Source organism: Condylura cristata, unplaced genomic scaffold (assembly GCF_000260355.1).
Source record: "Condylura cristata isolate star-nosed mole 26May11 unplaced genomic scaffold, ConCri1.0 scaffold00014, whole genome shotgun sequence".
NCBI lineage: Eukaryota > Metazoa > Chordata > Mammalia > Eulipotyphla > Talpidae > Condylura > Condylura cristata.
In genome coordinates, this window is record NW_004567115.1 from 39756990 (window position 1) to 39776003 (window position 19014).

Genomic DNA, 19014 nt, shown 5'->3' on the forward strand with positions numbered 1-19014 from the left:
TTATTATGGTAAGAAATAAATAGTCCAGGGGATGTCTTAAAAGACCCTTCTGGTTTTTAATTCTGCATTAAATACAAAATTCGCATCTTACTCAGGATGAAAACACAGTTTTGTATATGGGACTATTACAAAGCGATGCTGACACCTACAGAGGATGTATGCAAATATCCAAGTTTAATTGTATATGCTTTATTGATTGGTTTTAATACTATAAATTGCAGCTCTATTGATATGTAAAGAACAAGACAAGGTAAGTATTATGTGTTGCATTTGAAAAGGCATTTAATTTATAATAAAAGGCTCTTTTATTGTCTTTTCAGTAAACATTATTATAATATTGAGTTTCAAATAAAATGATTTTACTTTTAATAATAGTCCATTATTATTATAATTGAATATTATTGGGTTGTTGGAAAAGTCATGACATTTTTTTTCTTTTTCATGACTTTTCTGACAACCCATCTTGAGACTCATGCTATGCACTCACACACACACACACACACACACACACACACACATCCTAAATATATAAATCCAAGGTCCACCTGAAGTTGTGACAGACTGTCTCACTGGGGAGGGCAATCTGCTTTACTCAATCCACCAATTCACATGTTAACTCTTTCAGAAACATTCACAGACACACGAGGGTAATGTTCACCTGAGTTTCTATGCACACCATGCATGCTCTAGTCAGTAAGTTTGAGTAACTCTAATTGCCTATAACATGAACAATCATACAGCTATGCCACATTTCATTTCTACTATTTAACTTACAGTCCAAGAAATCTGCATTATTAGCTTTAGTAAATATTCACTGTGTTGTATTGAGACTAACCTACACATATTTGTTCTGCTCCTTTTCTTTAAACCAACTTCTACTTATATTTTAACAGTCGTGTAAATTGTATTATCATATTGGTAATCCTTTTCCAATTCACAAGACAAAATGTTTCCTAACATCGAATTTTCATGGCTCCTGCTTTTCACATTTATATTACAATTACCCCTACCAGTCTATATTTTACTCATTTGTTAAATGTTTTACTTCATCTCCTAATTGTTGGTTACTCTTAGCAAACTTGGAAACTTTTAAACATCCTTATCTTTAATAAATATGTCAGGCCAAAAACTAAACAAAAAACATGTCATTTAGACAAATAAAGGCATTAACACATGCAAATTAGGTTTCTAATGTTACGAGAAAACCTGTTCATTTCCTATGCCTATTGGATTTTTGAAAAAGCTAATTATATTTGACAACAAGTAAAATCTTAATATATTCTAAACAGATAAATATGTCACGAGCTACTTTCTTTGATCACAATGAAAAAGGAAAAATACAAATTGGGCATGCACGTATAATAAAACTGAAATTATATATTTTTTAAATTTATTTTTGCATAGAAGAATTGCAGTGAGGCCACAGATACTGGGGGTAGTAAGGGTCACCAGAGACAGAATGGGGAGCAGAACAGGTGGATCTACTGAAATACACTGCAAACGGGAGCAGTAAGCAAGACAGGAGAGATCTGCTTTGCTATATATGGGTCAGCCCCCTGGCTGCAGATTGAATTTAGGTCCTAGTATTAGTGCTGAGACTTAGCCCCTAAACTACTAAGGCCGTCCCCCTAAAACAAATGATAAAAACATTGTTTTAGATCATTGTTTCTTACATTAAAATGTTGGTCAGTAATTTTCTGTGAAAAGTGAAATTATTACATGTTATTGCTGATATAGTGAAAATCTGATACCCAAGAATCAATGAGTATCTGTGACAGAATGCCATCTTTCTACAAAGGAAATTCCAGGAAAGTCCCTCTTCTTTAGTCCCTATTCCAGGTGAGCCAGATGGGAAAATCTGAAAAAAAAAATAAGAGTTGGCTTCACTGAGACTAGAGTTTTAAAATTGTTTAGGTTGCACACTATTATCTTGAAAAATTCAGAGCATACAATACTCAAAAATATTCATAAATGTTATCAGAAAAAGTCATCATTTTGAATGATGATAGGTATCATCTAGCATCCCCAAATTTCTGACTTTTCTTGTAGGAAACTGGGTATGTAATACAAAAAAATACCTAACACTTACGGGTAGATACTTTTTGACAGTTGAAAAGTAGGAAAATTTTTCTCCAGCTTACTGCTGTTGTCAAATTGGGGTCCACTTTGAATTCAGCTAACCAAAAAAGTAGATTATGAATTACTCATCAAGAAAGATAGTTTTGATTTATAAATTATGTTAATAAATAACTGTTCTTTATTACTGAAATAGTTCTATAGATCATTTTCTGTCCAGCATTGTATTCATGAAAAAATGAATAAAACAGAGACTATTGTATGATATTTAAAGATATATATATATAAATATTATTTATTTAGTCATCATGTTATGGTGATGTAACCCATTGGGAATTTCAGAGGCAGCCAAATAATCAGCTTCTGGGTGATTATTTTCACAATACAAAAACATGCTTTGCTTTAGGCAAGAAATCATGTCTTTCCCATTTTATTCCCGGGAGACTATAACAGAATGCTTTTTGAATTATATAAAATTGAATTTACTTTTTTGGGTTAGTTTCTTCAGCAAACAATAAAACAAAACCAATCCCACCACCACAGTCACCATCACCAGCAATGAATTTTCATGTAATCACCATCACCAATAATGAATTTTACCATTAAATTACTACTAACTTCAGTCTGAGCAATTAGAGGGCTGAATGAACAAATTATTAACAGCATAAGATGATAGCCAGGTAGATGTTCCTCAGTTTACCTCTGTCCAGCACATAGAAGAAAATGCCTTTGTCTATATCTTTGTTGTCTGCAGAAACAGCTAAGCCAAGTTACTCTTTATGGGAGACTGCGATGTTCTTCTAGTAGTTTCTAAAACATTACCCTCACATATAATAAACTGCCATCTAGGAGATCCTGAAACAGAAATTTAAAAAGAAAATTTGGAGTAAACCCAAAGAAAGTGACACGTAACTGATGTTCATACTGGCCACCTGCCACTCAGTGGGTCTCCAAGGTAATTATAGCTTCAACTACTTTAGAAACAATCTATGATCATTAAAATTGCTATGATTCTGATGAACCATGCTATCAAAATATATTAAAATTAGCTGTTTTAAGCTGTATACCAAAGATATTTTATGGAGGTGGAGTGGGGAATGGGATCAAGAACAGTGGGGGCAGGGAAATGCACTGGACTATGGTGATGGCACATGGGTGATTTGGTGATGGGAAGCCCACAGGGATTACAACTGAGATGAAAAAATGCTCAAAATGATGTAAAAATAAACTATTATATTATTTTAAAAATTAGCTGTTTTAAAAGTTAATAAAAATTTTGTAGCAATGTCATTGTACTCCATACATTGTATTTAGTTGAATTATATTAGTAGATTATTTGAAATTACTTACTGAAGTTGCTAATTATAAAATTTAAAACTGTTCTAGGGGTGTCAAAATATGATGGAGAGAAACAAACCATGGATAATAGAGGAAAATAGTAATGTAATTATTTTCCTATAATATTCCTTGTTTAAAAACAACTTGGAAGAATTTGAGGAAGCTAGATCCACAATAGAACTTTAGGAATATTAATTTCCCTACCTAGTAAATGCTCTTATGCATTTTTATTTTTATTTGCTTCCTAAGACAAAGGAAAAAATATAATCAGAGCAAACACATCACAACATGGCCAAATATAATCAATTAACTTTGTGTTATTAAGCAAGAAAAATATTTTTTGTTGTTATAATGGGTTGAATTTAACAGAAAGTTTAAGACACATTTGAAATTCATCTTCATACTCAAATGTTAGGAAAATACATCTATAGTAATAACTATATATACACATATCTAATTTAAAGTTATCTGGTCATAATTTAATTATATATATTATATCATGTATGTATATATACATTACAATCTATAAATATAAAATGTAGTTGTGAATTAATGTTTACAGTCATGCTTCTCAAAAGTGATACCTGGAACGAAAGTTTGAAGTGATTGTCCAAAAAAGTTTGAGATTAAATCAAATACATTTATTTACTCTGGGGATTTTATATAATAAAATAAATAAACTATAAAAGATTTTATATATAAAATAAATATCAAGAAAATATTTATTTGACCAAAGCATCTTCCTTCATCTCAGGAAATTATTTTTATTGAACTCATCTTTCTTAGAGTATCTTAAATGTTACATCTCTGAAGAATAGTTATGGAGCCATCCAATTTTCTCCTGAGGATAATTTACCATAGCAACTGTAGTTCTGAAGCATTGATTTTTTATGTCTATAAAAAACAATAAAAAATAAAATCTAACTGTAAAATCCATTTTAAATGTGTATTGTTGATACAAAAAGCCCAGTGCCAAAAAAATAATAATAATAATAAGGTTCATTGTTATTAAAGGAAGGAAGTTTAAAATACAGAAAATTGTAAAGTATGTGTGTAAAATTCGGGAAGAAATATAAAATTAGTACCCAAGGTAAGATCTAAAGAGACACTATTTTCCTCCTTTGTGTAACAGATTCAGACTCAAGCTGGGCCAAGCAAGCACAAAATTTAGTGTCAAAGGTGACAGAAAGGGTTTGCTTTTTTCCTTTCATTCTCCCCCACATCTTCTGTTAAGTCCACTCAATGAAGACCTCTATTAAAAATTCCCCCCTCATTTCCTAACATGAAAGTCATCATTTGCAGGGAACAACTGTTAATTTTTAACTTTTTTTTTCAAGAAAGGTGTTTTTCACATTTTATCAATTTACATGTTGTCCACCTCATTAGATGACTCATTATTCCACACAAATCTTATGCTGTTAATAAGTGTAGATTGACCTTAGACTTCAAGGCTTCATTATAAAAGTTACAGTTCTTAGAACTAAACTTTCCAGATTGAGTCCCAACATAAGTGCTATGCCTTGAGAGTTACGGTTTTGTTATTCTCATTCATACTTCATGTACTTATTTTCACATTTGTGTTTGCATCGAAATACACCTATTTCTTTTTCACCTTGATTTCAGGAATTAATAATATGGATTATAGGGTTAATTAAAATATTACATAATTACATTACTCTAAACATTCAGCAGAGGGTTTGCAGAAATGTTTGCTTACAGAGCAAATATCAAATCAGCTGTCTACTTTAAGCTACTTGTAGTTTTTAGGAGGCATGTTATTTTCTTTCAATACTCAGATCATATTATTGGAATTTTTGCCGTTTTCTCCTTTGCTCTTATGCACTTTTATTTTCTCTAGTAATTGAAGGTACACTAATGATGGCAAAGACATTTGCAAAATCTGAGGAAATTTTTCTAAAGCTGTATTTTTTTTAGTATTTTCGCTCTCTCCAAATTGAATTAATGCTGGGGTCTGAAAAGTGAAAAAGTACTTGATGAGCCTTGTTGAGTTTTTAATTTTTTCTCTCTGGCTTTCTTTGCAGTTCCTATAGGGACTTGGAATGGTCAAGGAAATTTATGTTGGCTGACAACTTCTAGTTCTCACTAGAGGTCGCAGGATGTCAAAAAACTGACCAGCTGACCAGTGGTGTGCATGAAGCACGCTCTTTCACAGCCCAGAACTGCCTCAGACAGTTGCCGGTCAGAACCCCAGGCTCTAAACCATACGGGCCAATTAGTGCCCAATTGCTGAGCTTCTGTGTTTAAAATTAAGAGCTTTAATGTTAGAGGCCTTTGAAAAACAGGCTCTGAAGGATTAGTAAAACATTACCCAGAGCTAATGTTTCAGTATAATCAAGATTTACCTGATAATTTGATTATTACCTTGTCCCTCTCTCATGAAATGTTAGAGGCATTTAATTAGTCACAAATTTTTGTTACAAATTCATCATTTACAAAATCATTGTTTCTTTAAGTGCTTTGATCGTATAATTATGTTGTTAAAAGGAGTTTATATTGTCCTATCTTTTTACTTGATACACTTTAGTAGATGCCACGTGCAATATTGTTTTGGAACTTTCAGTACTCAAAATCTGATGTGGAACTTGTACTTTTGATTTTTGCCATCTCACTAACTACAGCATTAGTAAAACAAAATAATGCTTAAGATATATGCCAAAAAATGAGAATACCATGGCCATAATACTCACAATTGTGGTGTCAAGTACCAGTTGGAAATCTTCAAAAGTATTTTTTTAATTATTTAGTCATGCTGCAAGAACTGGTGTGTAGGCCAGGGGTGCAGTGGGTGAGACAGAGTGGAGAGCAGAACAGGCAGATCACCTGCAATACAGGGGAGCAGAGGGAAAGTAGGAGAGGTCTGCTGTGCCTGTGGCCAGCCTCTTGGCCAGGGATGCACTCCTGCTGCAGTGGCTGTGGCTAGCTTAATAGCAGTGAGACTTCAGCTCCTGTGGCACCAAGGGAAGCCCAGAAATCTTCAAACATTTTCAATGAAGAGATCATTCTGAAAACTTATCCCCAAATGAATGGTTAAAGGGTTAATTTCATGCAAAATGTATATTATGACAATTAGGGAAAACAGATTTAGTCTTGGATAGAAAATCAAAAATGTAGAGAAATTTTAAAAAACCAAATAGTGAGCAATCTACTTGTCATTTGAAAAAAAAAAGGAAACTAGTTTTGCAATGAAATAAGATCTAAAGCAAAATTAAAAATGTATCATCACATACACATGATTGCTTATTATTTGGGGAAATTATTTATGAAACTCAGAGACTAAGGTCAAAGCAGTAAATTTGGGTTCAGTGAGGAGCAAGTTAATTTGGGGGGCAGGGAGAACACAAGCTAGTAACAGTTCTCTGTGAGGTGATGCTTTTGTAAAACAGCTCACTACCTCGCACATACTCCATTTAATGAAGAGCTCCTTGTTTTGTGATAATTTCACTTATCTTCTATGAGCATATCTTGTGAACATTTATATCCTGGGTTATTAGAATAAAAAAGGCTAAGAAAAGGCTGAAATCCATATTGACTTAATTGCTCTCCTAATTGCTTTCCTATTTTACTAGTAACTAAGAGCAAACAGCTTCAGGTTCTCAGCATGTGGTCTGATGATTTCAAAAAGAGTAAAGCCATAAACTTTGCACTGATTTTAAAGTCAAACACATGACAATTTCCATTTCTCCTTGCAATTGTTATTATAGAAGCAAGAAAACAAAGGAGAACCAACTCATTTTTTACAGGTTATCTAGAAACGTTTAAATCTTTTGTTCTACCCTTTTGAAATCATGAAAGTGTTTTAGTTAAAAAGGGAGCTGTACTTAGAGAATGTTCTAGCAATAGGATTTAATTACTTTTTATGTTGATGTTGGAATGCATATGAATGAGTAGACTTAAAACTCCTTCTGAAGAACTGTGGGAGAGAGACAAAAAGATAGCAACCCTCTCCTTTCTGTTAGAAACAGAAACTTAACAGTGAGGAGTGAGATACACGAAGCAGCCTTCCAAATGAACTCCGACCTCAGCTCGCAGATGGTGATGTTTTTAAAGGACTGGCAATAATTTAGAAAGTACAACCTTCTATCAAAATCATGCAAACTCAAGTAGAAAATGGAGGAAATTATCCAGAGATGTCAGCACTTTCCGACTAGCAAAAAATTAAGCCACCACACCCACTGTGATCTGAAATAGCTAGATAATTGAGGATGAAGTGTACTTTCAAAACCTTGTCTGGTTAATTGGCTTTTGAGAAGCCAGATCTGTGGACACTGACGGGAGCCACGTGGATACCTGTCTAGTGCTCTGCTGACCTGTGAGACATCAGCCCCCCTGCTTAGACAAGCCAGACCCTGAACCAACACTTGCTCGGCTCTGTTGACAAGATTGATTAATTTTGGTTGTCAGACACACAGGAAATCTGAATGAACACTTTCCCTAGGAGGTGAGGAAGAGGAAAAACATGAAGGAAGTTGTTTCCTCTGAGTTGTAGCCACTTCAGCTGCTCAGGCTTTTGATTTGGTGTTTGTGTTCATTACCTGGGAACAAACCATGTTCACCTATTTTAAGGATCATGGGTTAATGTTGTTAAAGTGCTTTGAAGATGCAAAGCTATAAATATATAAATAAACACACTTCAGATGCTTCATATTGATTGGGGGTTGGTTTTTTAGTGTAAAAACTATTGCTTTAGTGGTTGGAAAAGCAACTCCAAGTGAGTTAAAATGCCTGAAGAGGAAGGCCAAGGTCATTAATTGTTGCCACCTGAAAACCCAGTACAGCTTACAAAATAAATTTGGCCTGGCCTCAGAACCAGACCTAGAGTATAATGGAGAGTTCAGAAATACTCACAGAAAAACTAGTGTTCAAGTGCAGCTGCAGATTATGAATAGAGTTAAATAAGTTATAAAATAACTTGGTGATTTTACAATGCATCATAAAAACTGAAGTCACACGAGTTTTATATTTATACCAAACAATTACCCACAGCTATTCAAGAGGTTAGTGGACATCGTCAGCTTTTCTCATTTAAGTCATGTCAATCATTGTGTTTTTTTCTGTTTACTATGGGTTATTGAGAGATGTGTGCTTTGCAAATTGGGTTGTCAGAAATTTATTTTGAGAAGGCAAATTAAAGTTGGCTATGAGGGATGACTACTGTTTGGGCACAGTCTTTTTTACAGGCAGGAATGGAAAGGAGAGAAGAGATCTTGATACTAGTGCATCCTTTTTATCTGAGAAGAAACCCCCTCATTTCTTCAGTACGTGTTAGAAGTGTTTTTTGTTTTCAGGGTCTCTGACCTGATGGTTGGTATACTGGTATGGTTGGTATGGATGAACATTTGTATTTCTTGGCAAGAGAAGAGAGCTTTCTAGACAGTGAGCTCTAGTCTGATGCTGGGTTCCATGCTAAGTGATATGCACATTAAAGTGTCATATCATATAATAACAGCATGAAGTGAACATTTTATCTAAAAGTGAGAAAAAGTGAAATAAGAAAGAATAAGTAGGGTCCTCCCTTGTGGTGCAGCTGGTTGAAGCACAGCACTAAGAAGCTAGAGCCACTTCAGCATGAGTTCCATACCTTCCTCGGAGGTGACCCACATGGCGCAGCAGACCTCTCCTGACCCGCCAGCTGCTCCCCTCAGCAGTGTACTTTGTTAATCTGCCTGTTCTGCTTCCCACTCTGTCTGTGGTGATTCCTCTCATTGCCCCTGCACCTCTGGCCTGTACCCCAGTTCTGTATGCATAAATAAATAAATCTTTAAAAAAAAAGAATAAGTATGCGAAAGCATTTAGCAAGTAGAACAGCGAGTCAAAGGCCCTTTATGATCTCAAGCTCTTCTTTTAAATTTATTTATTTTTATTTACTTATGCAGATAAGAGCTGAGGTGTAGGGCAGAGATATGGGGGGTGGTGAGAGGAATCCCCCAAGACAGAGTGGGGAGCAGAACAGGTGGGTCCACTGAAATGTACTGCTGAGGGGAGCAGCGAGTGAGACAAGAGAGGTCTGTTGCATTATGTGGGTTAGTCCCTGGCTGGGGATCAAACTCATGCTGCAACTTTAACTCCTGTGCCTACAGGGAAACCCTCAAACCCTTCCTTTATATAAAATGTATATATCTAAAAAATTAGCTTTTGTTTTTCTAGTGTTAAATGTTTCCAGTGATGGTGAATTAGAATATTACTTAGATGACTGAAAGGGACTCAATTGTTGTATTTTTATCAGTAAAGAATATTATTTTTCACTAGTATGTGCAGAACTTTCTGTGGTATTCATGTATGGGAAAAATGTGACCTCTGTCCTTGATGGAATCAGTGGCTGGAATGCAAGACAGACTTTCTATCTAGAATATAATCTGGGTCTCTCTTCACTGGAAGAATGAGGGGAAAATGGACTTCAGCTAAAGCTGGGGATTTCTGGCTACTTCCAGGTATGTAGTTCTCTGTTACCCAACATCTATCAGCAAGATCAGCAGGACTGCGGCCCCCAAAGAGTAGTCAAGCAAAAAAGGAAGTGCAGGGTCAGTTTATGAGGTGATGGTAACATGTTCATGATTGATTTGTTCATTCTAATCCCTATTTTCAGAATGGCAGAAGATCAGAAAAGACACTAAAAAGTGATTGACTTGGATAATGGGCCCAAAGCTGGTACTAATTCATTGCTGTATTTGTAAAATTAAGTTCTTCTTGTCCTATGCACGGTAGCCAAATTATGGAGACAAGCTAAATACCCAATAACAGAGTAGATTAGAAAAAAATGTGGTGTATATTACCAAATGGATTACTACTCATCTTAAAAACAAAACATAAAAGAGATGAACTCTTGCTATTTGCAGCAATATGGACAGAACTGGAGAGAACAAGCTAAAGAAAAAAATCAGAAGGAGAAAGCAAGAGCAGGTGGTGTCACTTATATGTGGACTATAAGGAAACAAAACAATCAGACAAAACCAAACCACTAAGAAGCCCTTAAAATCTGACTGCAAACTGAGGCAGCCAGAAGGGGAGGGTGGGAGGGGCACAATTGAGCAGGGTAGAGAGTCACTGGGGTTTTGAGGGTGCACATGGTGTTAAAACATATAGTTGTGGAGGTCTGAACCTATAACCCTTAAGGCAAATACAGTGCTGTAAAGCAACATTACCCCAATAAACATAATTGGAAAAGATTTAAAAAAAAAGTTATTCTCATTGCTTTGGATGTTTGCAGTATGCTTTATTGAAGGCTTCAGGGTCTATATTTAATCATGAAGAATGAAATGGGGTATAAATTTTATAGGGAAGCTGCTTAGGAAAAATTGGAAGATTACCTTATGCTTAGAAAATAAAACAGGATTATAGTTAGATTTAGGTGATGGAAAGGGTCAGATGTGAAGCATTCTAAATATGAGTCAGCCACAAACACACCTAAATCTTTAATTCAACTTGATATGATTTGATAGATGTGGAATTTTTCAGATACACCTGTCCTAGCTTTAACTTAGGGGTGTGTGTGTGTGTGTAATTTCATGCTTGACAATGGAAAAGCTTACAATGTAGAAGCTTTCTCAGAGGTGATGAGGAGCCAGGTATTTAATAATAATAAGCATTATTTATGTGCTTCCACTACCAGGAATTACATCACACAGATAATGTTAGAAATATCATTCTTCTAACATCAAAAATCAGGAGTGTGACTATGAGTAACTCTACCTTCAAGTTAAGCCACTAGGGAGAAGGTGATGAATCTTTCCAAATAATGTATCTAGAGGAGCTGAAAATAGTTTTTAAAACCTTTTAAAACTCACAGTGATAGCAATAGCTGACAGATACCAAACAGTTCACTAAAGACTAACAGCTATAAAGCATATCACGTATATTAACTAGCAATCCTGTAAGAATGCTATGCAGTATTACTACCCCTAAGATTATACTTATATTATGGATTAAGATACTTCAGGACATGGAGGCTTAAAACATGTTATTCAAATTTACAAACTACTAAGCAGAGGACTGAGCTTAGTTTGAGGGACTTCCTCCAAATTGTGTGTCTTCCCAGTTGGGTAGACAGGACAAAGTGAGGATTCAGTGTCAGTGTAGAGGTTCCAGAATTGATTATTCTTGGTACACTCAAACCTAAGTCTCACCAGGTGGGGAATGAGACACCCCTTTTTATGTTACTCCTTCCATCTCCCTTTGACAGAGCTCATGCCTGAATGAGGAAAACGATTATTTCCAGATGTCGCTAGGCAATAAATACATGGCTTCTGAGCAAGCACATTGGTTTCTGAACAAATAAGGCAGGGGGTCCTCTCGAGACTTATATAGCAAATAATGCTTAAACAAGCAAGCAAACCAACTGTGCTAACAGTAAATACATGCAGCTTCTGGGTCCAGCCTAGCAAAGCCTCTCTGCGTTGGGAGACTGGAAGTGCAAAGGGGTGCAAGTCAGGGAAGAGCAGGAAAAGACTGTGATGTTGGTAATGGAAAGGTTTTGGCCAACAATGTAATCTCAGCATCGACATAAGAAATACATATAGGGCCTTCCTTGGTGGCGCAGTTGCTAAAGCACACCACTTTGAAGCTAGCCACAGCCACTTCAGCACAAGTTCGATCCCCAGCCAGCGAGCTGACCCACATGGCGCGGCAGACCTCTCCTGTCTTGCCCACTGCTCCGCTCCGCAATGTGTTTCAGTAGGTCTGCCTGTTCTGCTCCCACTCTGTCTCTGATGAATCTTCTCACTGCCCCAGCACCTCTAGCCTGTACCCCAGTTCTGCATGCATCAAAAAATAAATCTTAAAAAAAAGAAAATATATATATATATATAATTATAGATTTGCTATTTTTTTTTTGTAATAGAGACACACATATGCAACTATTAGAAAATTTCAAACCTTATCATGATATTACTCAAAGGACCTCAGTACCATCAGCACTTTAAGTATCACCCTTTGGGGCATGAACTAGAATCAGAAGATGCTGTGTAGACTTGCCCAGGGCTGAGAGAGTCTCAGGGGTAAAATGGTAAAATACAGCGTTGTGTAAGCTGCAAAAGGTGACCTCAAATGAGGCAAAGGGAAAGTTAAAAATTCTGGAGTAGCAAAAAACCATTAAAAACAAAGGTGTCTCTGCTCCCCACAGTAAAGGCCCACTAGAGACAGGGCAGTAAAGCAAACCACCACATGCCAGGGTATAACCAGAGTCTCCCAGGCAGCAGCCCCTGTTCACACCTGAATCCAGTGAAGAAGGAAGAATCTTTTTCTTATCCTTTACTGGATGGATGTGGTCTTTTTCTTAATGAACAAATAGCTTTGTTAACATTTTTGTTGGGAAGCAAATATGGCCTTATGTTCACTTTTTCATTCTGTCTTTGACACTCTATTTGTTACTTAGGAGACAGCAACAAGAACAGATTTTGACTGCAAGCAAAAATATCCAAATTATCAAGAGTTGGGAGCATCCTGTAGAGTGACATGAAATCATATAAAAATCATAGAATGTAAGATTTTTTAAAAATATGGAAATTAAAGTCCACAGAGGCCAGAGAATCATCTCTTCATTTAAAAATAGTTGACAGAGATGAATATAGATTGAGGAGGACAACAGCATTAATACAAAGCAGAATTAAAAAAAAACACAAAAACTAACAGGTTCAATTGTTACGGCAATTTCCCAGAGAACTCAGAGGGCATTCAGAGAAGTAGAGGGAGAAATTTGTCACACTGGTGGGCTCAGTGGGATAGCTCCCCCAAATCTGAGCCCTGAATTGCAGGAGTGGTAAGGTTTTATGCAGTTTGTATGTGGAAGCTTGTCACCTCATCTATCAGAGACTGTATTGTTTGGAAAGGGGGGGGTCAAGGTAACTGTGGCTGCTACTGTGGCCAGGTAACACTCAAACTTTCAGCTCCAGCAATCAGCAGACTCCAAGCGGCAGACTTAGCAACTTCCTACTTCAGAACCATCTGAAATTATCAATATTGGCTGCTTTTGACCTATAGACAAGATCATTTTATAGGAGTAAGTTGATATACAGCTGATAGTATTTACTTCAGAGGACACGTGTGAGACCAAGGGAATGCAGGAAACACATTTTATTCTATGGGCATCTAAACTATTACAATTATGTATTCAATGTGCTACCTGGCCTGCAGAGTGGCCCGCAGGGTAAGACTGGCATTTTCCACTGCTGTGTGAACAGTGGGAGTTGTTGGAAAAACATGGTTTATCTGTCTGTACCAAGAGTTGCTCACCGTGGGAAGCCTTTTCCTGGGGTGCCCGCCAGGTCCAATGGTCTTGTCAGGGGGTACCATCTTGGTTGGGTGTCTCTGAAAGAGGATATGAGGAAGCCAGGAGCCAGCTTGATGTCCCGCCAAGGCTCCCTATGCTCCAAGGCACCTGGACGCTGGCTCCCCAACTCCTGCTGCTCTGTGCCTGCCTCAAAAGGAAAAGAGCAGCAAAGTGCATGAAAGGTCCTGGGCCTGGTGTCTCACTGAACTGTTGTTGGGGGCCAACAAAGCTGCTGTTGGATTGCTGATTGTCACCTCCTGGTGCTGCTGTCTATGTTTCAAAAAGACATGAGGGGATATTTATTGCTGCTTTATTTACAATTGGAAAAACATGGAAGCAGCCCAATGCCCAAAAGTAGATGACTGGATAAAAAAGATGTGGTACATATATACAATGGAATACTACTCAGCAACCAAAAAAGAGAAACACAGGTCTTTTGCAGCAACTTGGATGGAACTGGAAAAGATCATGCTTAGTGAGATAAGCCAGAAAGAGAAAGAAAAATACCGGATGGTTTCACTCATAGCAGGAGTATAATGGACCAGGCGAGAAAATAACAAAAATAATGAACAACCATATATCAGAGACATTTTGTGGGGTTGGAGTGGGGAATGGGTTCAAAAACGGGGGGGGGGGGAGAAATGCACGGGATTATGGTGATGGCACATGGGTGATTTGGTGATGGGAAACCTGCGGGGATTACAATCGAGCTGGAAAAAAAATGTACAAAATGATGTAAAAATAAACTTATGTAATAAAAAAAAAAGTGGTTAAGGTGACCAGAAAAAAAAAAAAGACATGAGGGGAATCTATTCATGCATTAGAGATATCCCCTCTCACTAGCTGAAAATAGAGTATTCCTATGCAAACTTTCATAAACTGAAATACCATAAGGCAAGGAAGTAGTTGCCATTGATTTTTAAGAAAGATTTATTTATTTATGCATACAGAACTGGGGTACAGATGGTGGGTGAGAGGATTCACCAGAGACAGAGTGGGGAGCAGAACAGGCAGGTCAAGGAAGTACACTGCTGAGGAAAGCAGTGGGCAAGACAGGAGAGGTCTGCTGTGCCATGTGGGTCACCTCCGGGGCTGGGGATCGAACTCTCACTGAAGAGGCTGCGGCTAGTTTGTAGTGCTGTGCCCTAACCCATTGCACCACCAGGGAGGGCCCTGCCATTAATTTAGATGGAATAATTTCTTATCATTCTCAGACTTCCAAAATAATTTACCAAATCATAACAAAAAAGACCCTAAAATAACATATAGTGAAAACTGGGATATTAGGATAAATGTGCAGCCTCAATAAAAGGTCTCTGGGAGCTTAGCTGTGCGACTCAGGATGTCGGAGTGCATACAGCTTCTAGAGCTGCTATACCAACACTGGGCATTGTTTTTGCTTTAGTCAAAAATCCTCATCAGGTTTCTTTGAGTTAGAGAAAAAGGTAATGTCAGTCATTACTAAAAACATGGGGGTATAGAGCTAAAAAGCAGAGGAAACCTGCACTTGGTTTTATAACAAAGAGCAATCCCATCTAGCTCTTCACAAACTGACTAGAGAATAGACATTGCAAATTGACATCATTTCAAAAGTAAGTTAATTATAACTACTGTCATTGGCAGAGTGTCCCTCTCTTTGTATGTACTGGGTGCTTTAATCCTAGGATTGCTGGGGATTGATGGGTTGCTACCACAGAGCAATTGAAAGCTGAAAGCAGGGATGACATCAGCACATGCATTACTAAAAAGATCAGTCTTCTCTCTTTATCTTTCTGAGTAGATTGGATTCACTTGCTGCACATGTATGTGGTTACATTCCTATAGAACATTTAACTTCTTTTCATATGAATATTCGTATTTGTTATATTTATTTTTTTCATGGACATAGCCAAATTTATTTTTGGTTGCAGTCATAACAAATATAGAAATAACATTTGAGGTAGGTGTTTCATTAGTATAAACAGACTTAATAAATACTTTAAAATAAAATTTAATGGCCCTCCCTGGCGGCGCAGGGGGTTAAAGCACAGCACTGAGAAGCTAAAGCCACTTCTGCATGAGTTCGATCCCTGCCTGCCCCGAGGAGACCACATGGCATGGCAGACCTCTCCTGACCCGCCCGCTGCTCCCCTCAGCAGTGTACTTCGTTGATCTGCCTGTTCTGCTCTCCACTCTGTCTCTGGTGAAGCCTCTCGCTGCCCTGCACCTCTGGCCTGTACCCCAGTTCTGTATGCATAAATAATCTTTAAAAAAATAAAATTTAAAATAAATCAGGTTTAAGTTCAGGATATTGTGATGTAAACAAATATGTTCTGTAGGTATTAGGTATTAAAGAAAATTTTTTATACTTTGATTTGAGGTTCTATTATGTTACTCATTTGAACATCTAAATTAAAAGCTGAATTGCAAATTTATAAAATTAATAATACTAATCAATGATAAATTCATAAGGAAAACATACTAGGCATCATTTTATAAGAATGTACCTATATGGTATCATTTTTTTAATAGAAATAAATGAAATACTTATTCCTGCAAAAAAAGCAGTGCTTATTACGATAGCCATTTTACCAAAAGCAATACATAGATCCAATGCAATCTCTATCAAAATTTCAATGGCATTCTTCAAAGAAATAGAGAAAATATCACTGAAATTTAATTCACATGGAACCACAGAAGACTCTGAATAACCAAAGCAATACAGACCAAAGAAGAAGAAAACCAAGTCCCAAAGTTATTGTAATCAAAACAGCATGGTGTTGGAAAAAATAGACACAAACAATTAAACAAACAAAGAACACAGAAATAAGCCCACATTTACATGGACAGTTAATCTGCAACAAATGAGCTGAGAGCATACAATGGAGGAAGGAAAGTTTCTTCAACAAATTGTTCTGGGAAGACTGTACAAACAAATGCTAAAGAATTAAACTAGACCACTATCTCACATCATTACAAAAATTTACTCTAGGTGGATGAAAGACTTGGATATGTATGCCCTGAAATTATAAGATATAGAGAAGTAAACAGGTAAAATGATCTGTGATATTAACTTTAGTGATATCTTTGGAGACTTGACTATAATGGCAAGAGAAACAAGCAAAATGAAACAATTGGGACTACATCAAGCTAAAAGCTTCTGGACAGTGAAAGGAATTCTGAATGGGTGAAAATATTTGTATATCATACATCCAAAAGGGGACTAATATCCAGGGTATACAAAATAACTTATACAACTCAACAAAAAGAAAACACCCAATAAAATAATAGAAGAACTAAATAGGCATTTCTCCAAAGAAGACATACAGATGGCTAACAGGCACATCAAAAATATGCTCAGAGAAATGCAAATCAAAACCACAATGAGATAACACCTCACACCTGTGAGAATGGCCATATGAAAAAATCCAGAAATATCAGATGCTGGTGAGGGTGTGGAGAAATAGGTCTCTTTCTACACTGTTAATGGAAATGTAGACTGTTCCAGGCCCTAGGAAAAAAGTATGAGTTTTTCTCAAAATATTAAAAATAGATCTACCACATGGTCCACCAATTTCACTTCCTAGGTATTAGGTCAAAAAAACAGTAGTTTGAAGGGTTACATGTATACTCCTATGTTCACTGCAGCACTACTTATGGTCCACAAGTTATGGAAATAACCTGTGTCCAAGGAACAGATAAAAGATGATGCCCTATACATACCTACAGTGAGCCACTGTTTAGTTACCAAAAAAAAAAAAAAAGAAATCCTGCAATTTATGACAAATTGGTTGGAAATGGAGGGAATTATGCTAAACCAAATAAATGATAAGTAGACAAATACTGAATGACCTTACCCATCTATGGAATATAAAAAAACAAAACCAAAGGACAAGGCAAAACTGAGCCAAAACAAACCTTAGAAATTAGACTGAAAAGTCGAGACTACCAGAGGGAGTGGAGTATGGAGGGGTCCAGCGGACCACGCTTGCGCATTCCAGGTGCACACACAGTTGGTGTGGTGGCTTACAGACATGCGCAGAGGTGTGAATCTATACCCCTAGGTCATCCTGTGTTGTCAACCAACAGTATCGCAACACAAATGATATAGTAATAATTTTAAAAAGGTGACATTTAGACAGACTTCAGGTACAGAGTCTTGCAAACTTATACAGAATAAAACAGGTGTTTAGATTAAAAGGGGAAATTTTAAAAATCTGTGTGTGGGGGTTGAGGGCACTGGCAGTGGATCAAGAACAAGCATCCTCTAAAGGAAAGTGGCATTTTCTGGGCTTTCAGATGAACTAAGGAGGACACATTCTTGTTGAGCCCTGCACTGGAGCAACACCAGTATTAATTATGCAAACAGTTTTTTTGGATGGGTAAATGAATTTGAGAATGACTCAGCAGGAGATTTCCAAACCAAATACCTCTACCTCTTTATTGAACATGTTGTTTTCAAATCTGCTGTGCCATGACCCAGAGGTTAAAAATTGGAGATCTATAGAAGGGAGTTTCCATCTCTGGAGTAGTCTCGGAGGAAGCCCCACTGATGCCAGGACAGTAGAATCAGCCAGTTCTACCTATTCCACCCATCCTTGCACTTGTGGTTTCAGTTGGGAATAGCTGATACACCTTCATGATTAGTTTCTAATTTTTCTTTAACAAACAAAAATCCCCTATGCAGACTGGACCTCTCTGCAAAGGTGTGAGTGTGTGGTGTGGGGTGTGGGGTGTGGGGTGTGTATGCCCCTTCATATGGCTCTCTAGATGAGACCATATGTTGACAGTAAGTTGGAAAGGTGGGGACTTAAATAAAGATGTAAAGGCCACACGATTTATTTTACAAGTCCCTGTTAAAGTGACAGTGCAAGACTTAATTGGAAATGGGAAGGATCCCAGCCACCAGCCTTTTGCAAAATTGGGGGAGGAGAAGTCCTCTCACCTATTTTGGAAACTGCTTGCAGATGTGAGGAAACCTCTGAATTGCTCACAACAGGGGTTTTGCAGAGATTTCCTCTGATTTTTTTCTCCCCAACTTCCCACAACCTGTGTTTGTCTTGAGTCTACTAGGCTGACATGTGGTTTACCTCGGCGATGGGGCTGCCAGGTTTTGCATACTCTCCTCTCAAGAAGGGAAACAACTGAAGCCCACGGATCCCGAGCAACTCTGGGCATGGGCGCCAGAACTGTCACAGAAAATTTGCTTCCCGAGTATTCCTTCCAACTTCCCTTCCTGCGCCCACGTGAGCCGTAGCGCCAGCCCATCAGCAAGGTCTTAACGTTTCCTGCTGCTGCAATCTGTAACTTGATTTTGGATTAAAAAAAAAAAAAAAAAA